Source organism: Oryctolagus cuniculus, chromosome 18 (assembly GCF_051225735.1).
Source record: "Oryctolagus cuniculus isolate XC-2025 breed Fujian yellow rabbit chromosome 18, ASM5122573v1, whole genome shotgun sequence".
Lineage (NCBI taxonomy): Eukaryota > Metazoa > Chordata > Mammalia > Lagomorpha > Leporidae > Oryctolagus > Oryctolagus cuniculus.
This window is the reverse complement of record NC_142884.1, coordinates 33,486,377-33,511,987: the sequence shown is the minus strand read 5'-3', so window position 1 is coordinate 33,511,987 and position 25,611 is coordinate 33,486,377.

Here is a 25,611-nt window from a genome sequence, read left to right as displayed (position 1 = left end):
ATAATTACAGAATTAAACCAGTCATATTAAGTAGAACAGACAAAAAAAAATACTATGAGGGATAATGTATTAAGTTGTCCATTAGCAGTCAGGGCTATGCTGATCAAGTCACCATTTCTCATAGTGTCCATTTCACTTCAGGAGGTTTCCTTTTTGGTGTTCAGTCAGTTGTCACCGATCAGGGAGAACATATGGTATTTGTCCCTTTGGGACTGGCTTACTTCACTCAGCATGATGTGTTCCAGATTCCTCCATTTTGTTGCAAATGACTGGATTTCGTTGTTTCTTACTGCGGTATAGTATTCTAAAGAATACATATCCCATAATTTCTTTATCCAGTCTACCATTGATGGGCATTTAGGTTGGTTCCAGGTCTTGGCTATTGTGAATTGTGCTGCAATAAACATTAGGGTGTAGACCGCTTTTTTGTTTATCAATTTAAACTCCTTTGGGTAAATTCCAAGGAGTGGGATGGCTGGGTCGAACGGTAGGGTTATATTCAGGTTTCTGAGGAATCTCCAGACTGATTTCCATAGTGGCTTGACCAGTTTGCATTCCCACCAACAGTGGGTTAGTGTCCCTTTTTCCCCACATCCTCGCCAGCATCTGTTGTTGGTAGATTTCTGTATGTGAGCCATTCTAACCGGGGTGAGGTGAAACCTCATTGTGCTTTTGATTTGCATTTCCCTGATTGCTAGTGACCTTGAACATTTTTTCATGTGCCTGTTGGCCATTTGGATTTCCTCTTTTGAAAAATGTCTATTGAAGTCCTTGGCCCATCTCTTAAGTGGGTTGTTGGTTTTGTTTTTGTGGAGTTTCTTGATCTCTTTGTAGATTCTGGTTATTAACCCTTTATCTGTTGCATAGTTTGCAAATATTTTTTCCCATTCTGTCGGTTGTCTCTTCACTCTCCTGACTGTTTCTTTTGCAGTACAGAAACTTCTCAATTTGATGCAATCCCAATAGTTGATTTTGGCTTTGACTGTCTGTGCCTCCCGGGTCTTTTCCAGAAATTCTTTGCCTGTGCCAATATCTTGAAGGGTTTCTCCAATGTTCTCTAATAACTTAATGGTGTCAGGACGTAGATTTAGGTCTTTAATCCACGTTGAGTGGATTTTTGTGTAAGGTGTAAGGTAGGGGTCTTGCTTCATGCTTCTGCACGTGGAAATCCAGTTTTCCCAGCACCATTTATTGAATAGACTGTCCTTGCTCCAGGAATTAGTTTTAGATCCTTGATCAAATATAAGTTGGCTGTAGATGTTTGGGTTGATTTCTGGTGTTTCAATTCTGTTCCATTGGTCTATCCATCTGTTTCTGTACCAGTACCATGCTGTTTTGATTACAACTGCCCTGTAGTATGTCCTGAAGTCTGGTATTGTGATGCCTCCGGCTTTGTTTTTGTTGTACAAGATTGCTTTAGCTATTCGAGGTCTCTTGTGCCTCCATATGAATTTCAGCATCATTTTTTCTAGATCTGCGAAGAATGTCTTTGGTATCTTGATTGGGATTGCATTGAATCTATAAATTGCTTTTGGGAGAATGGACATTTTGATGATGTTGATTCTTCCAATCCATGAGCATGGAAGATTTTTCCATTTTTTGGTATCCTCTTCTATTTCTTTCTTTAAGGTTTTGTAATTTTCATCGTAGAGATCTTTAACGTCCTTGGTTAAGTTTATTCCAAGGTATTTGATTGTTTTTGTAGCTATTGTGAATGGGATTGATCTTAGCAGTTCTTTCTCAGTCATGGCATTGCTTGTGTATACAAAGGCTGTTGATTTTTGTGCATTGATTTTATATCCTGCCACTTTGCCAAACTCCTCTATGAGTTCCAATAGTCTCTTAGTAGAGTTCTTTGGATCCTTTAAGTACAGAATCATGTCGTCTGCAAAGAGGGATAGTTTGACTTCTTCCTTCTTGATTTGTATTCCTTTGATTTCTTTTTCTTGTCTGATGGCTCTGGCTAAAACTTCCAGAACTATGTTAAATAGCAGTGGTGAGAGTGGGCATCCCTGCCTGGTGCCAGATTTCAGTGGAAATGCTTCCAACTTTTCCCCATTCAATAGGATGCTGGCTGTGGGTTTTTTATAAATTGCTTTGATTATATTGAGGAATGTTCCTTCTATACCCAATTTGCTTAGAGTTTTCATCATGAAAGGGTGTTGAATTTTATCAAATTCTTTCTCTGCATCAATTGAGATAACCGTATGGTTTTTCTTCTGCAGTCTGTTAATGTGGTGAATCACATTGATTGATTTGCGAATGTTGAACCATCCCTGCATACCAGGGATGAATCCCACTTGGTCTGGGTGGATGATTTTCCTGATGTGTTGTTGTATTCTATTGGCCAGAATTTTATTGAGGATTTTTGCATCTATGTTCATCAGGGATATTGGTCTGTAATTTTCTTTCAGTGCTGCATCTTTCTCTGGCTTAGGGATTAAGGTGATGCTGGCTTCATGGAAAGAATTTGGGAGGATTCCCTCTTTTTCGATTGTTCTGAATAGTTTGAGAAGAAATGGGATTAGTTCTTCTTTAAATGTCTGGTAGAATTCAGCAGTGAATCCATCTGGTCCTGGGCTTTTCTTTGTTGGGAGGGCCTTTATTACTGTTTCAATTTCTGTTTCAGTTATGGGTCTATTTAGGTTTTCGATGTCTTCATGGTTCAATTTTGGTAGATTGCATGTGTCCAGGAATCTATCCATTTCTGATAGGTTTTCCTGTTTGCTGGCATACAGGTCCTTGTAGTAATTTCTGATGATTCTTTTTATTTCTGTGGTGTCTGTTGTTACGTTTCCTTTTTCATCTCTGATTTTATTGATTTGGGTCTTTTCTCTTCTTTTTTTAGTTAGTTGGGCCAATGGGGTGTCAATTTTGTTTATTTTTTCAAAAAACCAGCTTCTCGCTTGGCTGATTTTTTGTAATGTTTTTTTGGATTCAATCCTGTTAATTTCTTCTCTGGTTTTAATTAGTTCTCTTCTCCTACTAGATTTGGGTTTGGTTTGCTGCAGTTTTTCTAGGTCCTTGAGGTGCGCTGAAAGCTCATTTATTTGGTACCTTTCCAATTTCTTGATATAGGCACCTATTGCTATAAATTTGCCTCTCAATATTGCTTTTTCTGTATCCCATAAGTTTTGATATGTTGTGTTGTTGTCTTCATTTACTTCCAGAAAGTTTTTGATTTCTCTTTTGATTTCTTGAATGACCCAGTGTTCATTCAGGAGCATGTTGTTCAGTCTCCATGTGTTTGCATACTTTCTGGGGTTTCCTGAGTTGCTAATTTCCAGCTTCATCCCGCTGTGGTCTGAGAAGCTGCATGGTATGATTCTAATTCTTTTAAATTTGCTGAGACTTGCTTTATGGCCTAGTATGTGATCAATCCTAGAGAAGGTTCCATGCGCTGCTGAGAAGAATGTGAAGTCTGTAGATGTAGGGTTGAAAGTTCTGTAGATATCTGTTAGATCCATTTGGGCAATAGTGTCAATTAAATCTGCTGTTTCCTTGTTGATCTTCTGTCCGGATGATCTGTCTATTTCTGAGAGTGGAGTATTGAAGTCCCCCAGTACTATTGTATTGGAATCTAAATCTCACTTTAAGTCCCTTAACATATCTTTTAAATAGAACGGTGCCCTGTAATTAGGTGCATATACATTTATAATAGTTACATCTTCCTGTTGAATTGAACCCTTAATCATTATATAGTGTCCCTCTTTGTCTCTCTTAACAGTTTTTGTATTAAAGTTTATTTTGTCTGATATTAATAGGGCTACACCTGCTTTTTTTTGGTTTCTGTTGGCATGGAATATCTTTTTCCAACCTTTCACTTTCAGTCTGCATGCCTCTTTGTTAGAGAGATGTGTTTCTTGTAGGCAACAAATAGTTGGGTTGTGTTCTGTGAGCCAGTCAGCCAAACGGTGTCTTTTAACTGAAGAATTCAGACCATTAATGTTCAATGTGACTATTGATATGTAGTGACTTTGCCCTGCCATTTTCCCGGAAATATTTTCTAGTATATGCTTTGAGCTTCCCATGCTCTTTTACTGATAGGTGTTCTTCCTTTCCCTTCTTTCATATTGATGGCCGTGTTTCTGTGTTTCTGAGTGTAGCACATCTTTAAGTATCTTTTGCAGGGCCGGACGAGTGGCCACAAAGTCCTTCAATTTCTGTTTGCTATGAAAGGTCTTTATTTCACCTTCATTCACAAATGAGAGCTTGGCAGGATATAATATTCTGGGCTGGCAATTTTTCTCTCTTAGCACCTGTGCTATGTCTCGCCATTCCCTCCTAGCTTGTAGGGTTTCTGATGAGAAGTCAGCTGTGAGTCTGATTGGAGATCCTCTGAGAGTAATCTGACGTTTCTCTCTTGCACATTTTAGGATCTTTTCTTTATGTTTCACTGTGGTAAGTTTAATTACCACGTGTCGTGGTGAGGATCTCTTTTGGTCATGTTTATTGGGGGTTCTATGAGCTTCCTGTACTAGGATATCTCTGTCCTTCTCCAAACCTGGAAAGTTCTCTGCTAGTATCTCACTAAAAAGGCCTTCCAATCCTTTCTCTCTCTCCATGCCTTCAGGAACTCCTAGAACTCGAATGTTGGTTTTTTTAATAGTATCCTGTAGATTCCCAACAATATTTTTTAGGTTTCTAATTTCCTCTTCTTTTCTTTGGTTTGACTGTATGTTTTCCTGTGCTCTATCTTCTAAGTCCGATATTCTCTCTTCTGCTTCACCCATTCTGTTTTTAAGGCTTTCTAATGTGTTTGTCATTTGATCTATTGAGCTCTTCATTTCATTTTGATTTCTCTTGACTATTACACTTTCCTGTTCTACTGGTTTCTGAGTTTCATTTTGACTCTTCCTTAAAATTTCATTTTCACGAGAGAGATTTTCAATCTTGTCCATTAAGGATTTCTGTAGTTCAAGGATTTGCTTTTGAAAACTTCTAAATGTTCTTATCATAAATTTTTTGAAATCCGTATCTTGCATTTCTTCTATCTCATCATCTTCATACTCTTGGCTTGGGGTGTTTTGCTTATTTGGAGGCATCATAGTGTCATCGTTGATCTTGCTCCCTCTATTTCTGTGTTTGTTACTTGGCATAGTTAATTCTTCTTGTGTCACTGTGCGGTTTTTTCTTTTTTTTTTTTTTTATACTGTGTCTGTGTTAAGTGGACTGCCTGCTGTTGGAGGAGCCTTGGAGGCTTGAGATAGGTGCGGCCTGAGAGCTCTGCCTGGTTCTTCCTGGTTAAGGGTGTGCAAAGGTGACACCCTCAGGTTATGCTTGGTAAATCTCTCTCTTTTTATTTATTTATTTATTTTATTTATTCAGGGGGTAAGTAACACCGCAGGGCAGGGCTGTGCAGAATTGATGGTATTTAGCTTCCAGTCTTTGGCTCCTCTGGACTCCCACTGGGTTGCCTAGGCTACTGAATTGTAGTGACTCAGTTCCTTAACTCTTCCCCATTGATATGTAAATCCAGAGAGGAGGCCTGCTCTTTGTCTCTTGGGAATTCTTCAAGCCTTGCAGCCTTGTAACCTTTGCAAGGTTAGGGGGAAGAGAAACCCCGAAGCTTTTTTTTCCCCTTCTTTCCGGTAGTAAGTTTGCTGCACTTTCCGGCCCCCCTCTAGATTCTGACCCCCGTTTCCCCACCAATGTCTCGGGTTATTGAGCTCACCTCCCCTTCCAGCGCCGATGTGTGGACTCGGTGCCCAGAGCATCCCAAGTCTCCCCGCTATTGTCTGTGTGGCATGCACTCCCCTTGAAGCACTGGCGCACAGACCCTGGGGCTTCTGCAGCTCGGTCCCGCGACTTGGCTTCCCCGCGGTGGGTGACCTTGTTCTCCCAGTAGGTCCTCCGATTCACGGCTGCTCCATCCAGAAGGGTTTCCCCTGCAATTTTTTCTTGGTTCTATTTTCTGCGGCTACCTTAACTCCCCTTTCATTAAACTAAATTTTCCCGGACTATCGGTGCGCGCCCTCAATATTCCGCCATCTTGGCTCCGCCCTCCTGAATCAAGCCAAATAGCATTATGGATTCTTGCATTTCTTTGGCTTTTTTCTCCGTTTTCTTCTTTTTCATGGTTTTAATGAATATTCTGATGTGAGCTTTGGTTTTGAGGCTGCAATATGGAGTTCACAGCCCTGGAAGAATGGTCTTTTGAAAACAGGGCACAGTTGTTGGCTTCCTCCAATTCTGGCTTGCTGTCATTCTTTTGGGTGCCTCAGCTGACTTTTGGTTTCTTGAGCGACAATTTCCTACATGTTTTCTGGGTCTGAGTTGGGTTTGCCTTCTTCCTTACCAAATTTTGTATTCTGACGCCATACAAACAAGAGTTTGGACAGAGTAGCCATTATGAAATAAAAAACACAACAAATAGGCTTTTGAAGCTTAGAAATCAACAGGTAACACGACCAAGGTGAGTTTTTGTGTTTTGGAAAATCAAATGGAACACTTTGGCTGAGGTGACAGATATTAATTGACTCCAAACTGAGTTTCCCTGTGATTTTCAGGTTAATTCAGTCATAATTCCACAGGCAGTCAGCTGGAGGGGTGGATGAGTCCGGGAACAGCCGGATTCCTTGCGACTGAATCAAGCCCAATATCATTATGGATTCTTGCATTTCTTTGGCTTTTTTCTCATTTTTCTGATTTATCATGATTTGTAATGAATTATCTGATGTGAGCTTTGGTTTTGAGGCTGCAATATGGAGTTCACTGCACTGGAAGAATGGTCTTTTTCAAACAGGGCACAGCTGTTGGCTTGCTCCAATTCTGGCTTGCCTTCATTGTTTTGGGTGCCTCAGCTGATTTGTGGTTTCTTGAGCGGCAATTTACTAAATGTTTTCTGGGTCTGAGTTGGATTTGTCGTCTTCCTTCCCAAATTTTCTTTTCTGCTGCCATAGAAACAAGAGTTTGGGCAGAGTAGCCATTATGAAATAAAAAACACAACAAATAGGCGTTTGAAGCATAGAAATCTACAGGTAACACGACCAAGGGGAGTTTTTGTGTTTTGGAAAATAAAATGGAACACTTTGGCTGAGGTGACAGATAGTAATTACCTCAATTCAGGTTAATTCAGTCAGAATTCTACAGGCAGTAGGCTGGAGGGTTGGATGAATCCGGGAACAGCCGGTTTTCTTGCGACTAAATCAAACCCAATATCATTAGGGATTCTTGTATTTCTTTGGCTTTTTTCTCCTTTTTTTATTTATCATGGTGTGTAATAAATTTTCTGCTGTGAGCTTTGGATTTGAGGCTGGCATTTTGAGTTCAGGGTAGAAGAGGAAGGTTCTTTTTCAAACAGGACACAGCTCTTTGCTTGCTCCAATTCTGGCTTACTATCATTGTTTTGGGTGCCTCAGCAGATTTTTGGTTTGTTGAGTGGCAATTTCCTAAATGTTTTCTGGGTCTGAGTTGGTTTTGCCTTCCTCCTACCCAAATTTTGTATTCTGACAGAGTACAAACAAGAGTTTGGACAGAGTAGCCATTATGAAATAAAAAACAAAACAAATAGGCATTTGCAGCTTTTAAATCTACAGGTAACACGACCAAGGTGAGTTTTTGTGTTTTGGAAAATCAAATGGAACACTTTGGCTGAGGTGACAGATATTAATTGCCTCCAAACTGAGTTTCACTGTGATTTTCAGGTTAATTCAGTCAGAATTCCACAGGCAGTCAGCTGGAGGGGTGGATGAATCCGGGAACAGCCGGTTCCCTTGCCACTGAATCAAGCCCAATATCATTAGGGATTCTTGCATTTCTTTGGCTTTTTTCTCCTTTTTCTTATTTATCATGGTTTGTAATGAATTTTCTGATGTGAGCTTTATTTTGAGGCTGCAATATGGACTTCAGGGCACCGGAGGAATGGTCTTTTTCAAACAGGGCACAGCTGTTGGCCTGCTCCAATTCTGGCTTGCAGTCATTGTTTTGAGTGCCTCAGCCAATTTGTGGTTTCTTGAGCGGCAATTTCCTAAATGTTTTCTGGGTCTCAGTTGGTTTTGCCTTCTTCCTTCCCAAATTTTGCATTCTGACGCAATACAAACAAGAGTTTGGACAGAGTAGCCATTATGAAATAAAAAACACAAGAAATAGCATTTGAAGCTTAGAAATCTACAAGTAACACGACCAAGGGGAGTTTTTGTGTTTTGGAAAATGAAATGGAACACTTTGGCTGAGGTGACAGATACTAATTGCCTCCAAACTGAGTTTCACTGCCATATTCAGGTTAATTCAGTCAGAATTCCACAGGCAGTCAGCTGCAGGGGTGGATGAATCAGGAACAGCCGGTTCCCTTGCAACTAAATCAAGCCCAATATCATTATGGATTCTTGCATTTCTTTGGCTTTTTTCTCCGTTTTCTTCTTTATCATGGTTTGTTATGAATTTTCTGATGTGAGCTTTGGTTTTGAGGCTGCAATATGGAGTTCAGGGCGCAAGACGAAGGTTCTTTCTCAAACAGGGCACAGCTGTTGGCTTGCTCCAATTCTGGCTTGCTGTCTTTGTTTTGGGTGCCTCAGCTGAATTTTGGATTCTTGAGCGGCAATTTCCTAAATGTTTTCTGGGTCTGAGTTGGTTTTCCCTTCTTCTTTCCCAAATTTTGTATTCTGACGCCATGCAAACAAGAGTTTGGGCAGAGTAGCCATTATGAAATAAAATACACAGCAAATAGTCACTTGAAGATTATAAATCTACAGGTAACACGACCAAGGTGAGTTTTTATGTTTTGGAAAATAAAATGGAACACTTTGGCTGAGGTGACAAATATTAATTACCTCCAAACTGAGTTTCACTGCGATTTTCAGGTAAATTCAGTCAGAATTCCACAGGCAATCAGCTGGAGGGGTGGATGAATCCGGGAACAGCCGGTTTCCTTGCGACTAAATTAAGCCCAATATCATTATGGATTCTTGCATTTCTTTGGCTTTTTTCTCCTTTTTCTTATTTATCATGGTTTGTAATGAATTTTCTGATGTGAGCTTTAGTTTTGAGGCTGCAATATGGAGTTCAGGGCACCGGGGGAATAGTTTTTTTCAAACAGGGCACAGCTGTTGGCCTGCTCTAATTCTGGCTTGCTGTCATTGTTTTGAGTGCCTTAGCTGAATTTTTTTTTCTTGAGCAACAATTTCCTACATGTTTTCTGGGTCTGAGTTGGTTTTGCCTTCTTCCTTAACTAATTTTGTATTCTGATGCCTTACAAACAAGAGTTTGGGCAGAGTACCCATTATGAAATAAAAAACACAACAAATAGGTGTATGAAGCTGAGAAATCTACAGGTAACACGACCAAGGTGAGTTTTTGTGTTTTGGAAAATAAAATGGTCTGAGGTGACAGATAATAACTGCCTCCAAACTGAGTTTCACTGCGATTTTCAGGTGAATTCAGTCAGAATTCCACAGGCTGTCAGCTGGAGCAATGGATGAATCCGGGAACAGCCCGTTTTCTTGCGACTGAATCAAGCCCAATATCATTATGGATTCTTGCATTTCTTTGGCTTTTTTCTCCGTTTTCTTATTTATCATGGATTGTAATGAATTTTCTGATGTGAGCTTTGGTTTTGAGGCTGCAATATGGAGTTCAGGGCACCAGAGGAAGGTTCTTTTTCAATCAGGGCACAGCTGTTGGCTTGCTGCAATTCTGGCTTGCTGTCATTGTTTTGGGTGCCTCAGCCGATTTGTGGTTCCTTGAGCGGCAATTTCCTAAATGTTTCTGGGTCTGAGTTGGTTTTGCCTTCTTATTCCCAAATTTTGTATTCTGGTGCAATACAATCAAGATTTTGGACAGAGTAGCCATTAGGAAAGAAAAAAAAAAACACAGCAAGTTGCCCTTTCAGGATTAGAAATCTACAGGCAACACGACCAAGTTGAGTTTCTGTGTTTTGGAAAATGACAGGGAACCCTTCTGCTGAGGGAACAGATTCTAATTCCATCCTAATTTAGTGTCAGTCCGATTTTGCGGAGAATTCAATCAGAATTCCAAAGTCAGTCTGTGGTACGGGGGGATGACTGGAAACAGCCAGTTTCAATGTGTCTAAATCCAGCCAAATATCACAAAGGACTCTTGCATTTCTTTGGCTTTTTCACATTTCCCTTATTTATCATGCTTTGTAATGAATTTTCTGATGTGAGATTTGGTTTCAAGGCTGGCGTATTGAGTTCAGGGCACAAGAGGAATGGTCTTTTTAAAATGGGGCACAGCTGTTGGCCTCCTCCAATTCTGGCTTGCTGTCATTTTTTTGAGTGCCTCAGCCGATTTGTGGTTTCTTGAGCGGCAATTTCCTACATGTTTTCTGGGTCTGAGTTGGTTTTGCCGTCTTCCTTCCCAAATTTTGTATTCTGATGCCATACAAACAAGAGTTTGGGCAGAGTAGCCATTATGAAATAAAAAACACAACAAATAAGTGTTTGAAGCTTACAAATCTACAGGTAACATGACCAAGGTGAGTTTTTGTGTTTTGGAAAATCAAATGGAACACTTTGGCTGAGGTGACAGATATTAATTGCCCCCAAACTGAGTTTCACTGCGATTTTCAGGTTAATTCAGTCAGAATTCCACAGGCAGTCAGCTGGAGGGGTGGATGAATCCGGGAACAGCCGGTTTCCTTGCAACTAAATCAAGCCCAATATCATTATGGATTCTTGCATTTCTTTGGCTTTTTTCTCCGTTTTCTTCTTTATCATGGTTTGTTATGAATTTTCTGATGTGAGCTTTGGTTTTGAGGCTGCAATATGGAGTTCAGGGCGCAAGAGGAAGGTTCTTTCTCAAACAGGGCACAGCTGTTGGCCTGCTCCAATTCTGGCTTGCTGTCTTTGTTTTGGGTGCCTCAGCTGACTTTTGGATTCTTGAGCAGCAATTTCCTAAATGTTTTCAGGGTCTCAGTTGGTTTTGCCTTCTTCCTTCCCAAATTTTGTATTCTGACAGAGTACAAACAAGAGTTTGGGCAGAGTAGCCATTATGAAATAAAAAACACAACAAATATGTTTTGAAGCTTAGAAATCTACAGGTAACACGACCATGGTGAGTTTTTGTGTTTTGGAAAATAAAATCGTCTGAGGTGACAGATATTAATTGCCTCCCCACTGAGCTGCTCTGAAATTTTCAGGTGAATTCAGTCAGAATTACACAGGCAGTCAGCTGGAGGGGTGGATGTATCAGGGAACAGCCAGTTTCCTTGTGACTAAATCAAGCCCAATATCATTAAGGATTCTTGCATTTCTTTGGCTTTTTTCTCCGTTTTCTTATTTATCATGGTTTGTAATGAATTTTCTGATGTGAGCTTTGGTTTTGAGGATGGCATACTGAAATCTGAGCATAAGAGGAATGGTCTTTTTCAAACAGGGCACATCTGTTTGCTTGCTCCAATTCTGGCTTACTGACATTGTTTTGGGTGCCTCAGCCGATTTGTGGTTTCTTGAGCGGCATTTTCCTAAATGTTTTCTGGTCTGAGTTTTTTTTTTTTTTCCTTCCAAATTTTGTATTCTGACGCAATACAAACAAGAATTTGGACAGAGTAGCCATTATGAAATAAAAAACACAACAAATAGGTGTTTGACGGTTATCCATCTGCAGGTAATACGACCAAGGTAAGTTTTTGTGTTTTGGAAAATAAAATGGAACACTTTGGCTGAGGTGACAGATATTAATTGCCTCCAAACTGAGTTTCACTGCGATTCTCTGGTTAATAAACTCAGAATTCCACAGGCAGACAGCTGGAGGGGTGGATGTATCTGGGAACAGCCGGTTTCCTTGCGACTAAATCAAGCCCAATATCATTATGGATTCTTGCATTTCTTTGGCTTTTTTATCATTTTTCTTATTTTTTATGGTTTGTAATGAATTTTCTGATGTGAGCTTTGGTTTTCAGGCTGCAATATGGAGTTCATGGCACAAGAGGAAGGTTCTATTTCAATCAGGGCACAGCTGTTGTCTTGCACCAATTCTGGCTTGCTGTCATTTTTTTTCGATGCCTCAGCAAATTTGTGGTTTCTTGAGCGGCAATTTCCTAAATGTTTTCTGCGTCTGTGTTGGTTTTTCCTTCTTCCTTCCCAAATTTTGTATTCTGAGGAAATACAAACAAGAGTTTGGACAGAGCTGCCATTATGAAATAAACTCCACAAATAGGCGTTTGAAGCTGAGAAATCTACAGGTAACACTACCAAGGTGAGGTTTTGTGTTTTGGAAAATCAAGTGGAACACTTTGGCTGAGGTGACAGATATTAATTGACTCCAAACTGAGTTTCCCTGCGATTTTCAGGTTAATTCAGTCATAATTCCACAGGCAGTCAGCTGGAGGGGTGGATGAATCCGGGAACAGCCGGATTCCTTGCGACTGAATCAAGCCCAATATCATTATGGATTCTTGCATTTCTTTGGGTTTTTTCTCATTTTTCTTATTTATCATGGTTTGTAATGAATTTTCTGAGGTGAGCTTTGGTTTTGAGGCTGCAATATGGAGTTCAGGACACTGGGGGAATTGTTTTTTCAAACAGCGCACAGCTGTTGGCCTGCTCCAATTCTGGCTTGCTTTCATTGTATTGAGTGCCTCAGCTGAATTTTGGTTACTTGAGCAACAACTTCCTACATGTTTTCTGCGTCTGAGTTCGTTTTGCCTTCTTCTTAACAAATTTTGTATTCTGATGCCTTACAAACAAGAGTTTGGACAGAGTAGCCATTATGAAATAAAAAACATAACAAATATGTTTTGAAGCTTATAAACCTGCAGGTAACACGACGAAGGTGAGTTTTTGTGTTTTGGAAAATAAAATGGTCTGAGGTGACAGATAATAATTGCCTCCAAGCTGAGTTTCACTGCGATTTTCAGGTGAATTCAGTCAGAATTCCACAGGCTGTCAGCTGGAGGGGTGGATGAATCTGGGAACAGCTGGTTTCCTTGTGAATAATAAGGCCAAATGTCATTATGAATTCTTGCATTTCTTTGGGTTTTTTCTCCGTTTTCTTATTTATCATGGTTTGTAATGAATATTCTGATGTGAGCTTTGGTTTTGTGGCTGCAATATGGAGTTAAGGGCATCGGAGGAATGATCTTTTTCACACAGGGCACAGCTGTTGGCCTGCTTCAATTCTGGCTTGCTGTCATTGTTTTGGGTGCCTCAGCCGATTTGTGGATTCTGAGCGGCAATTTCCTAAATGCTTTCTGGGTCTGAGTTGCTTTTGCCTTCTTCCTTCCCAAATTTTGTATTCTGACGCCATACAAACAAGAGTTTCGGCAGAGTAGCCATTATGAAACAAAAAACTCAACAAATAGGCATTTGAAGCTTATAAATCTACCGGTAACATGACCAAAGTGAGTTTTTGTGTTTTGGAAAATCAAATGGAACACTTTGGCTGAGGTGACAGATATTAATTGCCTCCAAACTGAGCTTCACTGTGATTTTCAGGTTAATTCAGTCAGAATTCCACAGGCAGTCAGCTGGAGGGGTGGATGAATCCGGGAACAGCCGGTTTCATTGCGACTAAAACTAGCCGAATATCATTATGGATTCTTGCATTTCTTTGGCTTTTTTATCATTTTTCTTATTTATCATGGTTTGTAATGAATTTTCTGATGTGAGCTTTGGTTTTGAGGCTGCAATATGGAGTTCACGGCACTGGAAGAATGGTCTTTTTCTAACAGGGTTCAGCTGTTGATTTGCTCCAATTCTGGCTTGCCTTCATTGTTTTGGTGCATCAGCTGACTTTCGGTTTCTTGAGTGGCAATTTCCTAAATGTTCTCTGGATCTGAGTTGGTTTTGCCATCTTCCTTCTCAAATTTTCTTTTCTGATGCCATACAAACAAGAGTTTGTGCAGAGTAGCCATTATGATATTAAAAAACACAACAAATAGGCGTTTGAAGTTTTGAAATCTACAGGTAACACGACCAAGGTGAGATTTTGTGTTTTGGAAAATCAAATGGCACACTTTGGCTGAGGTGACAGATATTAATTGCCTCCTAACGGAGTTTCACTGCGATTTCCAGGTGAATTCAGTCAGAATTCCACAGGCAGTCAGGTGGAGGGGTGGATGAATCCGGGAACAGCCGGTTTCCTTGCGACTGAATCAAGGCCAATATCATTATGGATTCTTGCATTTCTTTGGCTTTTTTCTCCGTTTTCTTATTTATCATGGTTTGTAATGAATTTTCTGATGTGAGCTTTGGTTTTGAGGCTGCAATATGGAGTTCAGGGCACTGGAGGAATGGTCTTTTTCAAAGAGGGCACAGCTGTTGGCATGCTCCAATTCTGGCTGGCTGTCATTGTTTTGAGAGCCTCAGCTGATTTGTGGTTTCTTCAGGGGCAATTTGCAAAATGTTTTCTGGGTCTGAGTTGGTTTTGCCTTCTTCCTTCCCAAATTTTGCATTCTGACGCAATACAAACAAGAGTTTCGGCAGAGTAGCCATTATGAAATAAAAAACACAACTAATAGGCGTTTGAAGCTTAGAAATCTACAGGTAACACGACCAAGGTGAGTTTTTGTGTTTTGGAAAATACAATGGAACACTTTGGCTGAGGTGACAGATAGTAATTGCCTCCAAACTGAGTTTCATTGCGATTTTCAGGTTAACTCAGTCAGAATTCCACAGGCTGTAAGCAGGAGGGGTGGATGAATGCAGGAACAGCCGGTTTCCTTGCGACTAAATCAAGGCACATATCATTATGGATTCTTGCATTTCTTTGGCTTTTTTCTCATTTTTCTTATGTGTCATGGTTTGTAATGAATTTTCTGATGTGAGCTTTGGTTTTGAGGTTGCAATATTGAGTTCAGGGCACCGGAGGAATGGTCTTTTTCAAACAGGGCACAGCTGTTGGCTTGCTCCTATTCTGGCTTGCTGTCATTTTTTGGGTGCCTCAGCCGATTTGTGGTTTCTTGAGCGGCAATTTCCTACATGTTTTCTGGGTCTGAGTTGGTTTTGCCTTCTTCATTCTCCAATGTTGTATTCTGACGCCATACAAACAAGAGTTTGGACAGAGTAGACATTATTAAATAAAAAACACAACCAATCGGCGTTTGAAGCTTAGAAATCTACAGGTAACACGACCAAGGTGAGTTTTTGTGTGTTGGGAAATACAATGGAACACTTTGGCTGAGGTGCCAGATATTAATTGCCTCCAAATTGAGTATCCCTGTGATTTTCAGGTTAATTCAGTCAGAATTCCACAGGCAGTCAGCTGGAGGGGTGGATGAATCCGGGAACAGCCGGTTTCCTTGCGACTGAATCAAACCCAATATCATTATGGATTCTTGCATTTCTTTGGGTTTTTTCTCATTTTTCTTATTTATCATGGTTTGTAATGAATTTTCTGATGTGAGCTTTGGTTTTGAGGCTGCAATATGGAGTTCAGGGTGCAAGAGGAAGGTTCTTTTCAAACAGGGCACAGCTGTTGGCCTGCTCCAAGTCTGGCTTGCAGTCATTGTTTTGGGTGCCTGTGCTGATGTGTGTTTCTTGAGTGGGAATTTGATAAATGTTTTCTGGGTCTGAGTTGGTTTTCCGTCTACCTTCTCAAATTTTGTATTCTGACGCCATGAAAACAAGAGTTTGGGCAGAGTAGCCATTATGAAATAAAAAACACAACAAATAGGCATTTGAAGCTTAGAAATGTACAGGTAACACGACCAAGGTGAGTTTTTCTGTTTTGGAAAATGAAAAGGAACAGTTTGGCTAAGGTGACAGATAGTAATTGCCTCCAAATTGAGTTTCACTGTGATTTTCAGGTTAATTCAGTCAGAATTCCACAGGCAGTCAGCTGGAGGGGTGAATGAAACCAGGAACAGCCGGTTTCCTTGTGATTAAATCAAGCCCAATATCATTATGGATTCTTGCATTTCTTTGTTTTTTTTCTCATTTTTCTTATATATCATGGTTGTAATGAATTTTCTGATGTGAGCTTTGGTTTTGAGGCTGCAATATGGAGTTCACGGCACAAGAGGAAGGTCCTTTTTCATTCAGGGCACAGCTGTTGGCCTGCTCCAATTCTGGCTTGCTGTCATTTCTTTGGGTGCCTCAGTTGACTTTTGGTTTCTTGAGCGGCAATTTACTAAATATTTTCTGGGTCTGAGTTGGTTTTGCCTTCTTCCTTCCCAAATGTTGTATTTTGACGCCATGCAAACAAGAGTTTGGGGAGAGTAGCCATTATGAAATAAAAAACACTACAAATAGGCGTTTGAAGCTTAGAAATTTAGAGGTAACATGACCAAGGTGAGTTTTTGTGTTTTGGAAAATAAAATGGAACACTTTGCCTGAGGTGACAGATACTCATTGCCTCCAAACTGAGTGTCACTGCGATCTTCTGGTTAATTGACTCAAAATTCCACAGGCAGTCAGGTGGAGGGGTGGATGCATACGGGAACAGCCGGTTTCTTTGTGACTAAATCAAGCACAATATCATTATGGATTCTTGCATTTCTTTGGCTTTTTTCTCATTTTTTTTGTTTTTCAGGGTTTGTAATGAATTTTCTGATGTGAGCTTTGGTTTTGAGGATGTAATATGGAGTTCAGGGCACTAGAGGAAGGTTCTTTTTAAAAAAGGGCAAAGCTGTTGGTTTGCTCCAATTCTGGCTTGCTGTTATTATTTTGGTTGCCTCAGCTGAATTTTGGTTTGTTGAGTGGCAATTTCCTAATTGTTTTCTGGGTCTGAGTTGGTTTTGCCGTCTTCCTTCTCAAATTTTCTGGAGGGGTGGATGAATCTGGGAACAGCCGGTTTCCTTGCGACTGAATCAAGCCCAATATCATTATGGATTCTTGTATTTCTTTGGCTTTTTTCTCCTTTTTCTGATTTATCATGGTTTGTAATGAAAATCTGATGTGAGCTTTGTTTTTGAGGCTGGCATATGGAGTTCAGGGTGCAAGAGGAAGGTTCTTTGTCAAAGAGAGCACAGCTGTTGGCCTGCTCCAAGTCTGGCTTGCTGTCATTGTTTTGGGTGCCTCAGCTGATGTGTGTTTCTTGAGCAGCAATTTGCTAAATGTTTTCGGGGTCTGAGTTGGTTTTGCCTTCTTCCTTCCCAAATTTTGTATTCTGACGCCATACAAACAAGAGTTTGTCAGAGTAGCCATTATGAAATAAAAAAACACAACAAATAGGCGTTTGAAGCTTAGAAATGTACAGGTAACATGACCAAGGTGAGTTTTTGTGTTTTGGAAAATCAAATGGAACAGTTTGGCTGAGGTGAAAGATAGTAATTTCCTCCAAACTGAGTTTCACTGCGATATTCAGGTTAATTCAGTCAGAATTCCACAGGCAGTCAGCTGGAGGGGTGAATGAATCCGGGAACAGCAGGTTTCTTTGTGATTCAATCAAGCCCAATATCATTATGGATTCTTGCATTTCTTTGGCTTTTTTCTCCGTTTTCTTATTTATCATGGATTTTAATGAATTTTCTGAGGTGATCTTTTGTTTTGAGGCTGCAATATGGAGTTCAGGGCACCAGAGGAATGGTCTTTTTCAAACATGGCACAGCGGTTGGCCTGCTCCAATTCTGGCTTGCTGTCATTGTTTTGGGTGCCTCAGCTGACTTTTGGTTTCTTGAGCAGCAATTTGCTAAATGTTTTCTGGGTCTGAGTTGGGTTTTCAGTCTTCCTTCCCAAATTTTGTATTCTGATGCCATACAAACAAGAGTTTCGGCAGAGTAGCCATTATGAAATAAAAAACACAACAAATAGGCGTTTGAAGCTTAGAAATCTACAGGTAACACAACCAAGGTTAGGTTTTGTGTTTTGGAAAATCAAATGGAACACTTTGGCTGAGGTGACAGATAGTAATTGCCTCCAAACTGAGTTTCACTGCGATTTTCAGATTAATTCAGTCAGAATTCCACAGGCAGTCAGCTGGAGGGGTGGATGAATCCGGGAACAGCCGTTTTCCTTGAAACTAAATCAAGCCCAATATCATTATGGATTCTTGCATTTCTTTGGCTTTTTTCTCATTTTTCTTATTTATCATGGTTTGTAATGAATTTTCTGATGTGAGCTTTGGTTTTGAGGTTGCAATATTGAGTTCAGGGCACCGGAGGAATGGTCTTTTTCAAACAGGGCACAGCTGTTGGCTTGCTCCTATTCTGGCTTGCTGTCATTTTTTGGGTGCCTCAGCCGATTTGTGGTTTCTTGAGCGGCAATTTCCTACATGTTTTCTGGGTCTGAGTTGGTTTTGCCTTCTTCATTCTCCAATGTTGTATTCTGACGCCATACAAACAAGAGTTTGGACAGAGTAGACATTATTAAATAAACAACACAACCAATCGGCGTTTGAAGCTTAGAAATCTACAGGTAACACGACCAAGGTGAGTTTTTGTGTGTTGGGAAATACAATGGAACACTTTGGCTGAGGTGCCAGATATTAATTGCCTCCAAACTGAGTTTCACTGCGATTATCAGGTTAATTCACTCAGAATTCCACAGGCAGTCAGCTGGAGGGGTGGATGATTCTGGGAACAGCCGGTTTCCTTGCGACTAAATCAAGCCCAATATCATTATGGATTCTTGCATTTCTTTGGCTTTTTTCTCATTTTTCTTATTTATCATGGTTTGTAATCAGTTTTCTGATGTGAACTTTGGTTTTGAGGTTGCAATATGGAGTTCAGCGCACAAGAGGAAGTTTCTTTTTCAATCAGGGCACAGCTGTTGGCTTGCTCCAATTCTGGCTTGCTATCATAGATTTCAGTGCCTCAGCCGATTTGTGGTTTTGTGAGCAGCAATTTCCTAAATGTTTTCTGGGTCTGAGTTGGTTTTGCCTTCTTCCTTCCCAAATTTTGTATTCTGATGCCATACAAACAAGAGTTTCGGCATAGTAGCCATTATGAAATAAAAAACACAACAAATAGGCATTTGAAGCTTTGAAATCTACAGGTACCACAACCAAGGTGAGTTTTTGTGTTTTGCAAAATCAAATGGAACACTTTGGTTGAGGTGACAGATATTAATTGCCTCCAAACTGAGTTTCACTGTGATTTTCAGGTTAATTCAGTCAGAATTCCACAGGCAGTCAGCTGGAGGGGTGGATGAATCCGGGAACAGCCGGTTTCCTTGTGACTAAATCAAGCCCAATATCATTATGAATCCTTGCATTTCTTTGGCTTTTTTCTCATTTTTCTTATTTATCATGGTTTCTCATGAATTTTTTGATGTCAGCTTTGGTTTTGAGGCTGGCATATTGAGTTCAGGGCACAAGAGGAATGGTCTTTTTCAAACAGGGCACAGCTGTTGGCCTGCTTCAATTCTGGCTTACTGTCATTATTTTGGGTGCCTCAGCCGATTTGTGGTGTCTTGAGCGGCAATTTCCTAAATGTTTTCTGGGTCTGAGTTGGGTTTGCCGTCTACCTTCCCAAATTTTGTATTCTGATGCCATACAAACAAGAGTTTGTCAGAGTAACCATTATGAAATAAAAAAACACAACAAATAGGCTTTTGAAGCTTAGACATCTATAGGTAATACGACCAAGGTGAGTTTTTATGTTTTGGAAAATCAAATGGAACACTTTGGCTGAGGTGACAGATATTAATTGCCTCCCAACTGAGCTTCATTGCGATTTTCAGGTTAATTCAGTCAGAATTCCACAGGCAGTCAGCTGGAGGGGTGGATGAATCCGGGAACGGCCAGTTTCCTTGCGACTAAATCAAGCCCAATATCATTATGGATTCTTGCATTTCTTTGGCTTTTTTCTCATTTTTCTTATGTATCATGGTTTGTAATGAATTTTCTGATGTGACCTTTGGTTTTGAGCCTGCTTTTTTGAGTTCAGGGCACAAGAGAATTGGTCTTTTTCAAACAGGGCACAGCTGTTGGCTTGCTCCAATTCTGGCTTGCTGTCATTGTTTTGGGTGCCTCAGCTAATTTGTGATTTCTTGAGTGCCAATTTCCTAAATATTTTCTGGGTCTGAATCGGTTTTGCTTTCTTATTCTCAAATTTTGTATTCTGATGTAATACAAGCAAGATTTTGGACAGAGTAGCCATTAGGAAAGAAAAAAAAAAACAGAGCAAATTGCCCTTTCGGGAGTAGAAATCTACAGGCACATGACCAAGATGAGTTTCTGTGTTTGGGAAATGACATGGAACCCTTTTCCTGAGGGGACAGATTCTAACTCCCTAAAAATTGAGTGTGAGTGCCATTTTGAGGTCAATTCACTCAGAATTCCAAAGTCAGTCTGTGGAAGGGGGCAATGAATCTGGAACCAGCCAGTTTCCTTGTGTCTAAATCCAGCCAAATATCACAAAGGACTCTTGCATTTCTTTGGCTTTTTCACATTTCCCTTATTTATCATAGTTTGTAATGAATTTTGTGATGTGAGCTTTGGTTTTGAGGTGGCAATATTGAGTTCAGGGCACAAGAGGAATGGTCTTTTTCAAACAGGGCACAGCTGTTGGCTTGCACCAATTCTGGCTTCCTGTCATTGTTTTGGGTGCCTCAGCTGATTTGTGGTTTCTTGAGTGGCAATTTCTACATATTTTCTGGGTCTGAGTCAGTTTTGCCTTCTTATTCCCAAATTTTGTATTCTGATGCAATAGAAGCAAGATTTTGGACAGAGTAGCCGTTAGGAAAGAAGAAAAAAACACAGCAAATTGGCCTTTCAGGATTAGAAATCTACAGGCAACACGACCAAGATGAGTTTCTGTGTTTTGGAAAATGAAATGGAACCCTTCTGCTGATGGGACAGATACTAATACCCTCCAAATTGAGTGTGAGTGCGATTTTGAGATGAATTCAATCAGATTCCAAAGTCAGTCTGTGGAAGGGGGACGAATCTGGAAACAGCCAGTTTCCTTGTGTCTAAATCCAGTCAAATATTACAAAGGACTCTTGCATTTTTTTGGTTTTTCCACATTTCCCTTATTTATCATGGTTTGTAATGAATTTTCTGATGTGAGCTTTGGTTTTGAGGCGGCAATATAGAGTTCAGGGCACCGGAGGAATGGTCTTTTTCAAACAGGGCACAGCTGTTGGCTTGCTCCAATTCTGGCTTGCTGTCATTGTTTTGGGTGCCTCAATTGACTTTTGGTTTCTTGAGCGGCAATTTCCTAAATGTTTTCTGGGTCTGAGTTGGTTTTGCCTTCTTCCTTCCCAAATTTTGTATTCTGACACCATACAAACAAGAGTTTGGACAGAGTAGCCATTATGAATTTAAAAAGACAACTAATAGGCATTTGAAGCTTAGAAATTTAGAGGTATCATGACCAAGGTGAGTTTTTGTGTTTTGGAAAATCAAATGGAACACTTTGGCTGAGGTGACAGATATTAATTGCCTCCAAATTGAGTTTCACTGTGATTTTCAGGTTAATTCAGTCAGAATTCCACAGGCAGTCAGCTGGAGGGGTGAATGAATCCGGGAACGGCCGGTTTCCCTGCGACTAAATCAAGCCCAATATCATTATGGATTCTTGCATTTCTTTGGTTTTTTTCTCTTTTTTCTTATGTATCATGGTTTGTAATGAATTTTCTGATGTGAGCTTTTGTTTTGAGGTGGCAATATTGCGTTCAGGGCACAAGAGGAATGGTCTTTTTCAATCAGGGCACAGCTGTTGGCTTGCTCCAATTCTGGCTTGCTGTCCTTGTTTTGGGTGCCTCAGCTGACTTTTGGTTTCTTGAGTGGCAATTTCCTACATGTTTTCTGGGTGTGAGTCAGTTTTGCCTTCTTCCTTCCCAAATTTTGTATTCTGATGCAATACAAGCAAGATTTTGGACAGAGTTAGCTCTGTGTCCATTCTTCTCTCTCTGTACTAGATTAATAAAAAGACAGTGTAAAATGATTTGAAAGGAACTATAAGGGGTCGGCGCTGTGGTGCTGCTGCGAATTGGGGAGTGAACCAGCAGATGGAAAACACCTCTCTCTCTCTCTCTCTCTCTCTGTGCCTCTCCTTCTCTGTAACTCTGACTTCTAAATAAAAAAAATGAATCTTAAAAGAAGTATAAACATCAATAAAACACAAATGAAAATTGTATTCTCAAAACTGGATATTAAACCATGCCTTCTACACCTCTGTTAAAAGTTACATTCTATCATAGTCATTTATGATTTCTAGGGCCAAAGTAGTAAATAAGATTTTTCTGGAAGAGACAGAGGTTATGAGGGAGCCAGGATTTGGGGTTAGTTAGCAGAAGTGAGTGTCACTCTTTCAGATTTGATGCAGGAAAGGAACAGCAACTGATCCCTGAGATTTTGGTGTGGGAAGGAAAGGAAGGAGGGACTTAACAAAAGCAAATGCCCTCTGGTTGTGGGCACCCACCCCTGACTGCAGCTTTTCGGAGGAACAGCTGGTGTCTCTAGGGATGCTGCAGCCTGGACTCCATTTCCCAGAGTTCCCAGTAGCTCCGAGGTATTCTGCTTTCCAAATACCTGTGGGCATGCACCTGCCACTGCCTGTCCCTGGGGCTCAGAGTTGGACCAGGGGAGTTCATTCCTTGATCAGTGTCAACCCTGGGGGCTATGCTGCTCCTTCTCTGGCATTTACTGCAACTCCTGCTCTGCACGTGCGATCCCAGGCAGTTTCCGAGTGCTCACCCTGAGCCTGCCTCCTGCTGCTTCTTCCCTCTTCATCCACCAACTGTGGGTCCCACATGCCAGGGACTCTCTTCTCCACACTCCCAATTTCACTCCCCGTGTATCTGGAAGAAAGGGTACCTGCTCCAGGGACTTTCTGCTGCAGGTTTGGCATGCAGGAAGGGGCGGAGACACATGTGGGAGAAGTGTGCCAGCGATCCTGGCAGCTTCTCCCGAGGTCAGGGCTGGGACCCGGGCTGCTCTGTCTCCCACCTCTATTTCCCAGGCTCAAAGTGCCCGGACTCTCTCCTGCAGTACCTCACCTAAACTGTCCCTAATGTGCTTTATTTAGTGGTTACAGGAGAGAGGGGGCAGCGTTCTGGGAACCTGCACTCACAGGGAAGGAAGGCAGAAAGACTCCTGATCTCCACAGTTAAATAAGCAGGGTTCCCACTGTGGGTGGTCTCAGAATGCAGTCTGCCTTGTCTCTTGATGTTTCCTGGGCTGGTTCCTGCAGGGTGGGGCTGGATGGCCCTCAGGAGGGAGCCTGGGGCAGCAGAGGGGTGGGCAGGAGGATCTGTCTAGGATCTGCCCCACTGCTCTCATCCTGCATCTCATCTTCCTGGTGGGGAGCAGTGTGAAGCGTGAATAGCTGCTTTGTGTGTTGATCCCTCTCAAGTATTAATTATCAAATTTTTCCAATGTGGAATTTGAAGCTGTTCCAGAAACATGGGGTGGGAAATCTCCCTTCTTTAAAACAGGCACAGAGACAGTGGAGGATCCAAGGAGTTTCTATTAATGGCCCTAGGCTCAGCTGGAATGATTTCCTGAGAATTGAGCATCAAATTCAAGTTTCTTAGCTGTTACAGCATTGGTGGGTTTAAATGGCAGCCTACATGATTAGAACCGCATTTCCAATGGTCAGTGGGTCCAGTATGTTTGTAAAAGAGATGCCAGGGACAGATTTATTAGGACAGATTTATGACTGGAGTTTACAAAAGCAGAACTTAGGACATCTTCCCTCCCTAGACAAGATTTCAGTGGGCAGCTGTTTCACACATTAATTGTGAGCATCCACTTTTAAAGGCTTGTGTTGGATGGGGTCCACTTCTCTTTCTTTGATGATGTATTTGGCTGCTTTTCATTTTCTGTCTTCAGCTATCTCTTCTCCTGTTAGCAAGGCTGTCAACTGTTTTGACCTGCCACTGATCCCTTTGCAAAGTGAGAAGGGAACCAAAATTAATGCAAGTCTACTGTGTTGTCAATAACTGGAGCTACTTTTTTAAAGATTTATTTATTCATTTGAAAGAGTTACACAGAGAGAGGAGAGAGAGAGAGAAAGAGAGAGAGGTCTTCCATCCGATGGTTCATTCCCCAATTGGCAGCAATAGCTGGAGGTATGCCAATTTGGAGCCAGTAGCCAGGAGCTCCTTCTGAGATGAAGCTGTTTTTTTAAATAATTATTTATTTATTTGAAAGGCAGAACTTTGTCCAGGTCTCATAGGTGGGTGCAGGAGATGAGGGATTTGGGCCAACTTCTACTGTTTTCCCAGTCCACAGCAGAGAGCTGGATGGGAAGTGCAGCAGCCAGGATCCCAACCGGCACCCATATAGGATGCTGACAAGGCAGGCAGTAGCTTTACCCACTATGCAACAGTGCTGCCCACTAACGGGAGCTCTTTTAATCTGAGTTTGCATAAAGAGGAGAATTACAGCATCATAAATACAGATAAGTAACAGTTTTTCTCTGCCCAGCACTTTATATTACCCAGTGCTCCACTGAGAATCTTACATTCCACACTGTGTAATTAAGAAGGCCAGTTACTTATCTTATTTTGGGTTCTGTGTTTAAACCCATGACACTTTTGACATAGGAGGATATTAGTTCTACAATTTCATAGAGACTGGTCTTTGGAAGCATCGATAGAAGTTATAACTGTGAGAGTGCTAAGAAAGAAGAGGGGAAGAAATAAGTGCCCCTTACCCCCCTCAGAGATGTCCACAAGTGCAGTAGAAGATATGCCCTATGGTTGACTTTCTGGGACAAACTGTGTTTGAGTGCTTCACATGTTCTGATAGAAAGGTGTTGCCACCAGGTTATTAGTATATTTTGTTAGTTTTTAAAGATTTATTTATTTATTTGAAAATCAGAGTTACACAGAGAGAGAAGGAGAGGCAGAGAGAGAGAGAGAGAGAGGTCTTCCATCAGGTTCATTTCCCCAATGGCTTCATCATTGTGAACTTTGCTCAGTTCCTGACCTATACCTTTCCTTTAACCTAGTACTTTGCCATGTAGTAGCCCATGAAAACTGCAGACTGCATAAATTAATGAATACTTGGAGGGTTGTGATTTCTTAGAGGAACATCATGAGACAGAAGGAATAAAACAAAACAAAAGTATCCTCCGTATATAGAAGGTACACTGTTTTTGCAAGCCACAGAGAAGAGGAAGAAGCAGGAAAGTAGTGAGACTGGAAAGTTTGCGGCAAAGGTAATAGGCACTGGTCAAGAATTTAACAAGCCCATTAGGAAAACATTAAGGTTTCCTTACTTCCATGTAGACTCTGCCCTCTTATGGTGAACAGGGTCCTCTAAACCCACTTGTTGCACAAATGAAAACCCAAGCATTGTCTTCTCCCACAGATGGAGTCTGCTATTGGTTTTGATTTACATTTCCCTAATGGCTAGTGATATTGGGCATGTTCATCTATGTCTTGACCATTGAGATTTCTTCTTCTGAGAAACATCTGTTCTGATCCTTGCCCATTTCTTAGCTGTACATTTTGCTTCTTATTTGGAGATTTTCCCAGTTCAATATATGTATGTTATGGCTATCAATCTTTTGTCATAGTCAGAGTTTTCAATGTTTCCTGCCATTCTGTCCATTGTATCTTTACTCTGTTGAATACTTTGTTGTGAAGATGTATCTTAATATGATATGCTCAAATTTCTATATTTTATTTTTGTTACTTGTGCTTTTGGAATCTTACCCAAAACTGTTATCTATGCTTATGTTTTATAGTTTCTCATATGTTTACTTAGTTTCTGGCTTTATATTTAGACTTTTAATTCACCTTGAGTTGCTTTTACATAGTGTATGAGGTTTTGGGTATATTTTCAGGCTTCTACATATGGATAATCACTTTCCTT